Below are 13303 nucleotides of genomic sequence, written 5' to 3'. Positions count from 1 at the left end.
ATATTGGCTCTATGCTGTCTGTATTCAAACTTGTGCTATGCTTCCGAGGAACACCCCAACCAGACAAGTTGGCGTCAGTTCTGCCTAGCCTGCTTGATGGCCCATTAAGGACCATCAGCTATACAATCGACCCATTGAGAGAAGGCAGATATGCCTTGTGGCTCAGCAAGGTATGCAGGGACCTGCCTATGGACAGAACTCAAAGGTTTTTCTATGCCACGTGCTGGATAGAGTGTCCTTGGGACAAAGAAAGCAAAGACCACATAGCAAGAGACTATAAAAGGCTGATGCCCTGTCTCCATCTTGTCTTCAATCCTGCTTCGTACCTCTGGAGGGACTTTGCTACAAACTGAAGCTCTGTACAAAGGACTGAATGACCCATCCCAGCTATGGATGGACTCCAGAGACTTGATTTGAACCTGCAGTTTATTCCATCACTGCTACAAACCTCAACCAAGAACTTTGCCATTACTGTATGTGAAGGGTTCAAATCCACATGCATTTTATATAACAACCTGGTCTATGGATTGTGCCAGCTCTTTTCCAGATCCAAAGTCCAGAGTATAATCAAGAGACCAGAAGCCTAGCAAATAATGATCAGCTAAGAGAAAGCTGGGTAAACAGAAAGCCTTGCTTGCTAAGATAGGCTTGGTCAGCAAATTGCCAGGTGTTGAATCTAAGAACTAAATTATTCTGTCTTATTCAGAGTTGCAGATTGAACAAAGAATCCCTGTTCCTATTGTGTATGTCTCTTCTGTAGGGAGACGTTCTTCCCAGAGATCCAACCTTGAGTTTATGAAAAGTTGGCAGATGTTAGTATAAGATACGGCATCCTTCCACCTCTCTTCCCAGGCACCAATGCCTTGCCTTGAGACACACAGAAAACAATCTTTATTGCCATATACTTTCACTGTTTCTTTGCTTTAACCCCTAGGAATGTACCTGGTGGACAGTCAAAGGAGTTGCTACTTTCCTATAGACCTCAAATCAGAATTCAACATAGATATTTTATACTAATAACATTTTATCAAAGTATTCATGAAATGTTAACTTGCTAACTTGAGACTGGGGACTGTATGTGATGGCCAGTGGAGTCCTGCTGGTTTCTTTTTTGAGTTTGTCTTGCGGTAGGAGGCTTCTGGGTACACGTCTGGCTCTGTTGATCTGTTTCCTTATTTCGTATGGGTATTGTAGTTTTGAGAATGCTTGGTGGAGATGTTGCAGGTGTTGGTCTCTGTCTGAGGGGTTAGAGCAGATGGTGGTGCTCTACTATCCACACTTAGCTGCACAGCTTCCTCTCTGCCTTCCTCAGCTTTATTTTCCTCTATTGCCCCGTTCCTGTCTTATTTCCTCCTTTGACAAGTCACACAAAGGAGGCCAGCTGGAAGTGATGGTCTCTATAGGCCAATCTCCAAGGGCAGAGGAGGCCAAGCCACAAGCCTCCAAAAGGTAACACACCTAACTCCTCTAGGTTCTCCAGACTGATACCAAGGTGCTTTCTCCACTGACATCAGCACCCTCTGTCATGCAGGGGTTGGAGTTATCCCATGGATAGGCCAATAGCAGAAGGAGGAGTGCCTTGCTGGACAGCAAAGGGAACCTGGGAAAGAAGAAGCCACCATGTTTCTGCCTGGTTTTGAACCAGGGATCATTTGCATGTTAGATAAATGTGATAACTACTGCACTACAGAAACTCCATCTGCTTGGCTGTTGCTCACTCTGACACACACTGATGGGCAAACCTAGAGAAAGTGGTGGCAGCCCTTCAGTGGGTCAGCTGACAGAGCAGAGGACTGGAGCCGGCACTCAGGAAGTCATCCTTACGTCGCCCTTGTGACTCCAGCCTGAGGGACAGCTGCTTTTTCTTCCCCTTGGTGACAAAGGGCAAGAGAAGAATGAAAGGTCAGATGGGCCAACTCGGTGCAGAAGCCCATGCTGTCTTTTCCTGCTGTATAGCCTGAAATGAGGGACTCGTGGCAGTTAAAGGAACTGCTGCACTTTCAGAAAACATCCCACCCCTGCACAAAGAGGGATAGAAGAGCCTGTTAGTCTAGCACGCTCCCAACTGAACTATTTCAGCAGCTGCTAGGTTTCTTTTTGGCCTATTACTTTTCTGTCTGGGATGTTGTTGTCAGCTGTGGCACAGAAAAAGGACGTCATTGCGAGTGGCCCATGAAAACAAGATTCACTTTTGCCTTCCTTGTTCGGCTTTACTTGCTTCCTCACCCTATTCCTGCCTTAGTTCCTGTGTTACCTGAAGGTGACAGGGAGCCAGCGGTACGAGGAGGAAGTTGGGCAGTTAGAACCTGATGGCAAAAGTCCTGCCATCCCACTCTCTTCTCCTAGCTTCACGTATTGGCCACCAGGGACTTGGTGCCCAGCAGTGCAACGGAAGGCCGTGGACAGACCCACCCTCACCTTGAAGCTCCAGCTCATTAAACCACATCTTCAATTGCTGATGGCCAATGAGAGACCGACATCGCTTGCTGTTTTAGCACTTGGAAATGCCATTGGCCAATCTTTGGATCTCTTTAATGCTGCGCTTCAGTTCATGGGGGAAGGCGAGAGAAGCGACCTTTCAACTAAAAGCCTGGGGTTAACATCCTAACGCTGTCTCCTACTGTAACCCTATTTAATACTGGCCCACCCTGTGCTGGTGACAGTTCCATTTCTAGGTGTTAGTACATTTCAGTTACTGTTAACATTAAAAAGTTTCTATATGCTCAAAGAAAATGCATTTGTTTTATCTGCTTATATATGGCATGAATAAATACAGGTTTGCAGATCCTAGTCTGTAAATTTATCATCTTGTATGACAGAGAAAATCATGCATCGAAATTGTGCATCGAAATCATGAACTGAGCTACAAATGCAATGAAAAATAAGATATTCAAAATTTTAATATATGTAGGGGGGCACCAAAGACACGTCATGCTTGGGGTGCCACTTGGTCTAGGGGAGGCCCTGTCAGGGAGAACAGGAGTGTGTGTCGCATGCCTATTTTCCGGCTGTAATCTGTGGGCACCCTGCTCAGCGGGAGGGATCGCGGTAGCCCAGACGCAGCGCTGGAACAGGCCCCTAATTGAGGGGGTGGCTGCATGGTTTACAGCACTCTGATGTCTCAGACAATGTGTCTCTCCCAAAGCCTTGGATCTTTGTTCCCAGAAGGCTCCTGCACTACCTTCGCTCCTTTCATATTCTACAGCAAGGAGCAGCAGCAAGGGTCAGGGATGAGCCATAGGCACTAGGTGGGGGGCAGAGGCTTCAGGAGCCCAGAGTGTTTGCCTGTCTGGGCATTTTGGCTGAGACCTCAGGGACACATTGTCAGGCAGAATCCCAGGCATCTGTATGAAAGGAGCATAAGGATGTAAGAGCAGCCAGACTGGGTCAGACTGGGTCCATCTCGCCCAGTGTCCTGTCTTCCCATAGCGGCCAAAGCCAGGTGCCCCAGAGGGAATGAACAGAACAGGTAATCATCAAGTGATCTATCCCCTGTCACCCGCTCCCAGCAAACAGAGACTAGGGACACCTTCCCTGCCCATCCTGGCTCAGAGCATGTCCTCCATGAATCGATTTAGCTCTTTTTCTGAGCCCTGTTATAGTCTTGACCTTCACAACATCCTCTGGCAAGGAGTTCCGCAGGTTGACTGTGCATTGTGTGAAAAAATACTTCCTTTTGTTTGTTTTAAACGTGCTGCCTATTAATTTCATTTGGTGACCCCAAGTTCTTGTGTTATGAGAAGGAATAAGTAACACTTACTTATTTACTTTCTCCACACCAGCCATGATTTTATAGACCTCTATCATATCCTCCCTTAGTCATCTTTTCTCCAAGCTGAAAAGTCCCAGTCTTATTATTCTCTCCTCAGATGGCAGACACTCCATACCCCTTTCTGAACCTTTTCCAATTCCAATACATCTTTTCTGAGATGGGGTGACCATATCTGCATGCAGCATTCAAGATGTGGGCGTACCATGGATTTATACAGTGGCAATAAGATTTTCTCTCTTATTTTCTATCCCTTTCCTAATGACTCCCAACATTCTGTTCCCTTTTTGCCAGCTGCTGCACATTGAGTGGATGTTTGCAGAGAACTATCCACAGTGACTCCAAGATCTCTCACTTGAGTGGCAACAGCTATTTGACATCCCATCGTTTTATATGTAGAGTTGGGATTATGTTTGCCAATGTGCATCACTTTGCATTTATCAGCATTGAATTTCATCTGCCATTTTGTTGCCCTTTCACCCAGTTTTGTGAAATCTCTTTTTAGCTCCTCACAGGCTGCTTCGCACTTAACTATCCTCAGTAGTTTTGGATCATCTGCAAATTTTGTCACCTCGCTGTTTAGCAGATCATTTATCAATATGTTGACTAGTCCTGGTCCCAGTACAGACACCACTAGTTACCTGTTTGCATCCTGAAAACTGACCATTTATTCCTACCCTTTGTTTCCTAGCTTTTAACCAGTTATTGATCCACGTGAGGACCTTCCAGAGGTGAAAGTAAGTCAGTCCAGTCCAGTATGGGATACCGGCAAGAGCGGGTACTCTGTGCCAGCCCGGCCCGACTTCCCCAGGCTGGTGATTTAAAGGGCCCAGGGCTCCCTGCAGTGGCCGGAGCCCCGGGTCCTTTAAATCGTCTCCAAAGACCCCTGCTGGAGCCCCGGGGAGCAAATCACTGCCGTGGATGCTGCTCTCTCCTGCGCTACGAACACAGAGCAGGGGCAGCGGGAGCTTCCTTACAGTGGGAGGGGGCACCGTTGTCTGAACTGTGGCACTCCCATGACACCCCTTCCTCAAGGACCCACACTCACACCACCCCTCCCCCCGAGGCCACACCCACAGAACGCCTCTTCCCCCCCAAGACTCCACCCTTCCCCCCACTCCATCACTGGTCCTAACAGCTCGTAAACAGTGGTGGAGCCACAGCCCTCTAACCCCCTGTTCCAGCACCCCTGACACAGAGCTAAGCAGGCAGCAGTGAGTGTGTGTGTGTGTGACAGAGGCTGCTGTGCTGACCTGAGCCAGTGAGGGAAGCAGGGGCTGATGTTGGGGCTGTCTCCCTCCCCCTGCCTCAGGACTGGTTGCTTGCAGCAGCTGTCTGGACTTAGAGACAGTGTGCCCACACACTCACTCTCCCCACACACACACACACACACTCTGTACCCCACCAGGCACATTGCAGTTGAAAAGCAGCTGGCAATCTAGTAGGATTCCCATGGAACAATGGGATAGACAAACCTGCATCATGTGATGCTGTACCAGCCATGAGGTCTTGCAAACCCTTCCCAAAACACCTGCAGCCAGTTGCACAGCTACCCACAATGCACTGCTCTCTGTGGCCATCCAAGATTCTAGCCTGGATGTGCTCTGGTGACACAAGGGGCATAGTGTGGATATGCAACAGCTGTTTAATTAAAACACTTTAAAGCCACATTACCCAATAGTGTAGCCACAGCTTGAGAGTGAGACAAGACCCAGCTCCCTTGAAACTAAAGAACCACAACTTCCCCTGTAGTTGACAGGATGTGAACCTGTGCCAGGAAACCCCAATGGATTGCTAGTCCATCGCCTTAGCCACTCGGCCATAACTACTTGCTTGAGATGGGTCTCTCACTACACTCTAGTTCTGTTCTCAATCTGTGATCAATTCCAGTTGTTCCCTCAGACCAGCTTCCACAACACACACACTGCTGTGCCGTTGTGGAAGTGTGTCCATGGCTGAACTGCAAGAATTCCTGCTCATTTCCCTTCTGGCTGGAGCATGAGGAGGGTGTTTTTGTGGTCAATGACGTTCCTGTAGATTGTTGTCCATTTCCTGCCTTGATCATTCAGACAGTTCCTTTACCATCATATCCCCAGCACATCAGGGATTGCAATAGCAGAGGGTAGGTTTTCTCCTGGGCACTGAGCTTTGCTAGGGGATTGGTGGCTCCTTTCTTCCTCACCCTGGAGTAAACTCAGCTATTTATTCCATCCTTGATGTTTCAAGGAATAACAAGAGATGACCGAGGAAAGAGGTGGACAGGGCGGGTCTTAGGGGAGGGGCAGAGAGGTGTGGGTGGTGGACAGGGCAGGTCAGGGGAGGGGGTAGAGAGGTGTGAGTGCTGGGCAGGGTGGGTCTCAGGGGAGAAGCAGAGAGGTGCAAGTGGTGGGCAGGGCTGGTCTTAGGGGAGGGGGCAGAGAGGTTTGGGCAGGGTGAGTCTCAGGGGAAGGGCAGAGAGGTGGGGGCAGCAGGCAGACCTTGGGGAAGTGGGTGGAGAGGCACAAGGAGGCCTTCAGACAGGAGAGGAGCGAGCAAAAGGTGGACCAGCAGGCCTCAGCCAAAGAGGAAGAGCAGGGGTGGGAAGTGGCCAAATGGGAGTGAGGGCAGAGCACAGGTGGGGCCTCAGAGGGAGGAGAATGAGTCAGGGGGTGGAGTGGGCAGGGCCACCCAGAGGATTCAGAGCCTGGGGCAAAACAATTTTGGGGGCCCTTTCCATAAAAAAAGTTGCAATACTCTAGAATACTATATTCTCATTGGGTCCCTGCAGGACTTGGGGCAAATTGCCCCACTTGCCTCCTCCCTGGGTGGCCCTGTCCTCAGCCTCTCCTTGTAAGTCCCCTGCCCCCTAATCATTTTTGTTGCCCTCCCCTAGACTCTCTCTAACTTGTTTCTCTAGTGGGAGGGCGAAAACTGGACGCAATGCTCCAGATGTGGCCTCACCAATGCCGAATAGAGGGGAATAGTCACTTCCCTCGATCTGCTGCCAATACTCCTTCTAATCCAGCCCAGTATGACCAGTTACCCATATTGAATGCAGACCCACCAATATTTGATCAATTGGTTACTGTCCATTCAGGAGGTTCTTTCCTACCTATTCATAAATAATGAAGATGCTCTAAGCAGAGGGGAGAGAGCTGTCCCGCCCGTGTAGTTAATCCATCTCCCCGAGAGGTGGTAGCTACGTCACTGGGGGAATCTATGTGGGTGGGTGTGCAAGCTGTGGTGTCTCCATGCATCTATAAGTTTAATGAAACCCCATTTTTAAAAGCACTGTGGTCTGGGAAGAGAACAGGAGATCTCTGAGGCAGGGCCTGTCCTTCAAACTCTTTAAGATCACTGACTTACTTTCATAGCAGTCATGGGGGTATAGCTCAGTGGTAGAGTGTTTGACTGCAAATCAAGTAGTCCTTGGTTCAGATCCAAATGCCCCCTTACACACCTCTTCCTTCAACAAAAGTAATTGCATTTCTGTTATGTTCACGAGTTCCACTGAGTAGGGATCCCTGAAATGAATGCAAACACTCAATATCTTCCTGTGCAAATGCATATAAACCTAGCAAACATGTGCCTCCACTGAAATCAGTTCAAATCCTCTAAAGGATTAAAGAATCCTTATTGAGGTTGCAGGAAAAAACCATCCTGATGTGTAGAAAGAATAGTAAATATGGCAGGCGGCCAGCTTGGCTTAACAGTGAAATCCTTGCTGATCTTAAACGCAAAAGAGAAGCTTACAAAAAGTGGAAGATTGGACAAATGACCAGAGAGGAGTATAAAAATATTGCTCAGGCATGCAGGAGTGAAGTCAGGAAGGCCAAATCACACTCGGAGTTGCAGCTAGCAAGAGATGTTAAGAGTAAGAAGAAGGGTTTCTTCAGGTATGTTAGTAACATGAAGAAAGTCAAGGAAAGTGTGGGCCCCTTACTGAATGAGGGAGGTAACTTAGTGGACAGAGGATGTGGAAAAAGCTAATGTACTCAATGCTTTTTTTGCCCCTGTCTTCACAAACAAGGTCAGCTCCCAGACTGCTGCACTGGGCAGCACAGTGTGGGGAGAAGGTGACCAGCCCTCTGTGGAGAAAGAAGTGGTTCGAGACTATTTAGAAAAACTGGAGACCAGCACATGTCCATGGGGCTGGATGTGCTGCATCCGAGGGTGCTAAAGGAGTTGGCGGATGTGATTGCAGAGCCATTGGCCATTATCTTTGAAAACTCATGGCAATCGGGGGTGGTCCCGGATGACTGGAAAAAGGCTACTGTAGTGCCCATCTTTAAAAAAGGGAAGAAGGAGGATTTGGGGAACTACAGGCCAGTCAGTCTCACCTCAGTCCCTGGAAAAATCATGGAGCAGGTCCTCAAGGAATCAATTCTGAAGCACTTAGAGGAGAGGAAAGTGATCAGGAACAGTCAGCATGGATTCACCAAGGGCAAGTCATACCTGACTAACCTAATTGCCTTCTATGAGGAGATAACTGGGTCTGTGGATGAGGGGAAAGCAGTGGATGTGTTATTCCTTGACTTTAGCAAAGCTTTTGATGTGGTCTCCCACAGTATTCTTGCCAGCAAGTTAAAGTATGGGCTGGATGAATGGACTGTAAGGTGGTTAGACAGCTGGCTAGATCGTCAGACTCAATGGGCAGTGATCAAAGGCTCCATGTCTAGTTGGCAGCCAGTTTCAAGCGGAGTGCCCCAAGGGTTGGTCCTGGGGCCAGTTTTGTTCAATATCTTCATTAATGATCTGGAGAATGGCGTGGACTGCACCCTCATCAAGTTTGCAGATGACACTAAACTGGGAGGAGTGGTAGATATGCTGGAGGGTAGGGTTAGGATACAGAGGGACCTAGACAAATTAGAGGACTGGGGCAAAAGAAACCTGATGAGGTTCAACGAGGACAAGTGCAGAATCCTGCACTTAGGACAGAAGAATCCCATTCGCTGTTACAGACTAGGGACCGAATGGTTAGGAAGCGGTTCTGCAGAAAAGGACCTAGAGATTACAGTAGACGAGAAGCTGGCTATGAGTCAACAGTGTGCCCTTGTTGCCAAGAAGGCTAACGGCATTTTGGGTTGTATAAGTAGGGGCATTGCCAGCAGATCGATGGATGTGATCATTCCCCTCTATTCGACATTGGTGAAGCCCCGTCTGGAGTACTGTGTCCAGTTTTGGGCCCAACACTACACGAAGGATGTGGAAACCTTGGAAAGATTCCAGCAGAGGGCAACAAAAATGATGAGGGGTCTGGAGCACATGACTTATGAGGAGAGGTTGAGGGAACTGGGCTTGTTTAGTCTGCAGAAGAGAAGACTGAGGGGGGATTTGATAGCTGCTTTCAAGTACCTGAAAGGGGTTCCAAAGAGGATGGATCTAGACTGTTCTCTATGGTACCTGATGACAGAACAAGGAGTAATGGTCTCAAGTTGCAATGGGGAGGTTTAGATTGGATATTAGGAAAAAACTTTTTCACTAGGAGGGTGGTGAAGCACTGGAATGGGTTAGCTAGGGAGGTGGTGGAATCTCTTTCCTTAGAGGTTTTTAAGGTCAGGCTTGACAAAGCCCTGGCTGGGATGATTTAGTTGGGGATTGGTCCTGCTTTGAGCAGTGGATTGGGCTAGATACCTCCTGAGGTCCCTTCCAACCCTGATATTCTATGATTATATGATTAGATGCTCTAATGGTCTCTTCTGGCCACAAAGTCGACTAATTTCTGAAAAAACTGAGTGTAGCATTGGGAGCAGGATCTGATGTTTTCCTGTCTAGCCGGCTTGCTGCCTAGAACGAACGCTCCTTGAGTGGGGTGAACACAGGGAGTAGCTCAAACATCCAAAGTGCCTGGCCAGGGGCAGGACATTGGCACAGCAAGGGAGGGGTGTGGCAGTGACATCACAAAGGCCTTTTGCAGGACCTCACACTATTGGTAAAAGACTATTGGTGGGGAGGTGGTGACCTCACAGAGAGATGCTGACATCATCCAGGCAGGAGAGGGGCGAGAGGCCAGGGAAACCTCAGAGACCCCTGTGGCTTTGCGTCAGCAAGTCTCCTTCTCCAGGTCTATCTTTGAGGACTGAGAAAGTATTCAGGGTCAGGGACGTGAGCGCCAGGAGGAACCTCTTTCGAGTTTTCTCCTTCTCTTGTAGTGATTTTACTAGAAAACAGCCATCCCTGTTTAGAAGGTAAGAGCCTCCTGGAGGTTTGAAACCTGTTCAGTCTGATCCATCTGGTGAGAGTTGAATTCTAGGCATGGAAAACACGAGCTTAAGGAGGCAGAATTTTATTCCACAGCTGGGATTTTGTCCCTTAGAATCAGTGGGGACATAAGGGTTTGTCCTTTTTGTTTCACCTTTTCCTCCATCCCTCCCTCCCTCCTTTCTCTTCTTCTCTTGCTTCTTCTGTGCTTTCTCCTGTTCCCCTCCCAACAACAGGAAGGGTGTGTGTGTGTGCGTGTGCGTGTGTGTGTGTGTTGCAGGGCAGTGCTCTGCAGCTCCCACTGTGGGAGGTCCACACAAAAATGTAGGGCTGAAATAGTGCTTGGGCAATGATCCCTACCAGTGACCTGGGCCATCCTTTGGGCTCCTTGGTGAGAACCCTCAGCCTCCCATCCTTAGTCTCTACCCTGATGGGCTGAGGGGGTTATTAACAGGGAGGAGACTCAGGTCCTTGTTGTTCTCTTTCAAGACCAAGTAAATAAGTCAGAACCAGTTCTATGTTTGATGAATTTTGCTGGTTCTCTGTCTATGAGCACTTCATGATTCTCTCTAACATTGCAGTTCTCTTCAAATACTTGCTGAATAATTACTGTCACTGTTGTTGGTCTGAAGCTCATCTGAGAGCACTTTATTCAGGTCATTCAATGTATGAAATTCAAGATCCGATGGTTAGTTTGAAAATCAGGGCTCTGTGATCCTATTCCCAACTCTGCCACTGACTGGCTGTGTGACCTAAGACAAGTCAATTCTCCTTTATCAGCCTTCTCTTCTCCCTCTTTCAAGTAAGGATAAAAATGATCCGCTCCTACCTCCCTCACTGTGCGTGGAGGCAGGGCTGGCTCTAGTTTTTTGCTGCCTCAAGCAAAAAAAATTTTGGCTGCCTCCACTCCAGCCCTGGGCTCCCCCCGCAACTCCCTGCTGCCTGGGCTCTCACCCCCCAAACCCACACCACCTACTGCCCCAGCTCTGTGCCTCCCTCCACCCACACCCCTCTGCCGACCCAGCCCTGGACTCTTCCCCCCTGACCTGCACCCCCCTGCCATCCCAGCCCTGGGCTGTCCCGCCACCCGCACCCCTGCCGACCCAGCCCTGGGCTCCCCCACCACCACCAGCACCCAGGCTTTAGCATGCTCTTTGGTCACTTTGTGTGCAGGAGTGGGCTGCTTTCTTGGGCTCCCAAGCAGAAAAAGACAGCGTAGGCTTGTGCAAGGAGTAGGCCCACCTGAGCTTGCTTTCTTCTCTTACTCTTTCTCAGCAAGGGGAGGAAAAAGAAGCTCTCCCTCAAGCTGGAGTCCCAAGGGCAACACAAGGATGACTTCCTGAGTGCCAGCTCCAGTCCTCTGCTCTGCCAGCTGACCTATCGAAGGGCTGCCACCACTTTCTCCAGGTTAGCCCATCGGTGTGTTCAGAATGGAGAGGGATAACTAATGGTGTTCCCCAAGAGTCAGTCCTAGGACCAATCCTATTCAACTTATCCATAAATGATCTGGAGAAAGGGGTAAATAGTGAGGTGGCAAAGTTTGCATAAGATACTAAACAGCTCAAAAGCAGCAAAGAATCCTGTGGCACCTTACAGACTAACATGCATCTGACGAAGTGAGTATTCACCCACGAAAGCTCATGCTCCAAAACGTCTGTTAGTCTGTAAGGTGCCACAGGATTCTTTGCTACTTTTACAGATCCAAACTAACATGGCTACCCCTCTGATACTAAACAGCTCAAGATAGTTAAGACCAAAGTGAACTGTGAAGAACTTCAAAGAGATCTCACAAGACTAAGTGATTGGACAACAAAATGTCAAGTGAAATTTAATGTGGATAAATGTCAAGTAATGCACATTGGAAAAAATAACCCCAACTATACATACAATATGATGGGGGCTAATTTAGCTACAACTAATCAGGAAAGAGATCTTGGAGTCATCATGGATAGTTCTCTGCAGACAACCACACAGTTTGCAGCGGCAGTCAAAAAAGCAAACAGGATGTTAGAAATAATTTAAAATAGGATAGAGAATAAGATTGAGAATATTTTATTGCCCTTATATAAATCCATGGTACACCCACATCTTGAATACTGTGTACTGATGTGGTCTCTATGTCTCAAAAAAGATATACTGGCATTAGAAAAGGTTCAGAGAAGGGCAACTAAAATGATTAGGGTTTGGAATGAGTCCCATATGAGGAGAGATTAAAGAGACTGGGACTTTTCAGCTTGGAAAAGAGGAGATTAAGGGGGGATATGATAAAGGTATATAAAATCATGAGTGGTGTGGAGAAAATGAATCAGGAAAAGTTGTTTACTTGTTCCCATAATATAAGAACTAGAGGCCACCAAATGAAAATTAATGGGCAGGAGATTTAAAACAAATAAAAGGAAGTTCTTCTTCACACAGCGCACAGTCAACATGTCAAACTCCTTGCCTGAGGATGCTGTGAAGGCCAGGACTATAACAGGGTTTAAAAGAGATAAATTAATAGGTTTCAGAGTGGTAGCCGTGTTAGTCTGTATCAGCAAAAAGGAGGAGAACTTGTGACACCTTAGAGACTAACAAATTTATTTGAGAAACAACTCTGACATCATAATCCAAAAGGCTGTCAAAGGAGGTGCTGTCGTCATCATGAACAGGTTGGAATATGAATGAAAGGCTGCCAGGCAGCTCACTAACACCACATTCTACAAGCCATTGCCCTCTGATCCCACTGAGAGTTACCAAAAGAAACGACACCCTGGCATTGGCACCCTGACAGCAGGATTGTCTGGCTATGTAGACGCCCTTCTCAGGCCCTATGCTACCAGCACTCCTAGCTATCTTCAAGAACCACTGATTTCCTGAGGAAACTATAATCCATTGGTGATCCTGCAGAAAACACCATCCTGGCCACTATGGAGGTAGAAGCCCTCTACACCAACATTCCACACAAAAATGGACTACAAGCCTTCAGGAACAGTATCCCCGATAATGTCATGGCAAACCTGGTGGCTGAACTTTGTGACTTTGTCCTCACCCATAACTATTTCACTTTTAGGGACAACGTGTACCTTCAGGTCAGCGGCACTGCTATGGGTACTCATATGGCCCCACAATATGCCAACATTTGTATGGCTGACTTAGAACAACGCTTCCTGAGCTCTCGTCCCCTAATGTCCCTTCTCTACTTGCGCTACACTGATGACATCTTCATTATCTGGTCCCATGGAAAAGAAAACCCTTGAAGAATTCCACCATGATTTCAACATTTTCCATCCCACCATCCAGCTCTGCCTGGACCAGTCCACACAACAGATCCACTTCCTGGACACTGCAGTGCTAATAAGCGATGGTCACATAAAC

General features: G+C 48.0%; 1 long non-coding RNA gene and 3 other non-coding genes across 4 annotated transcripts; 2 read left to right on the top strand and 2 right to left on the bottom strand.

Annotated features, from left to right (window-relative positions):
- The first annotated feature begins 738 nt into the window (after positions 1-738).
- On the top strand, positions 739-12475 carry LOC115642674. Its single transcript, XR_003998231.1, has 3 exons — positions 739-912; positions 8329-8331; positions 12450-12475. It is a non-coding gene; the product is annotated as an uncharacterized LOC115642674 (long non-coding RNA).
- Positions 1622-1694, bottom strand: TRNAV-AAC. Its single transcript has one exon. It is a non-coding gene; the product is annotated as a tRNA-Val (tRNA).
- On the bottom strand, positions 5517-5598 carry TRNAA-AGC. Its single transcript has one exon. It is a non-coding gene; the product is annotated as a tRNA-Ala (tRNA).
- Positions 7130-7201, top strand: TRNAC-GCA. Its single transcript has one exon. It is a non-coding gene; the product is annotated as a tRNA-Cys (tRNA).
- Positions 12476-13303: the final 828 nt, after the last annotated feature.

The sequence above is a fragment of the Gopherus evgoodei genome, unplaced genomic scaffold (assembly GCF_007399415.2).
Source record: "Gopherus evgoodei ecotype Sinaloan lineage unplaced genomic scaffold, rGopEvg1_v1.p scaffold_43_arrow_ctg1, whole genome shotgun sequence".
NCBI lineage: Eukaryota > Metazoa > Chordata > Testudines > Testudinidae > Gopherus > Gopherus evgoodei.
The sequence above is the reverse complement of the archived record's forward strand: the minus strand, read 5'-3'. Positions and strand labels throughout refer to the sequence as shown.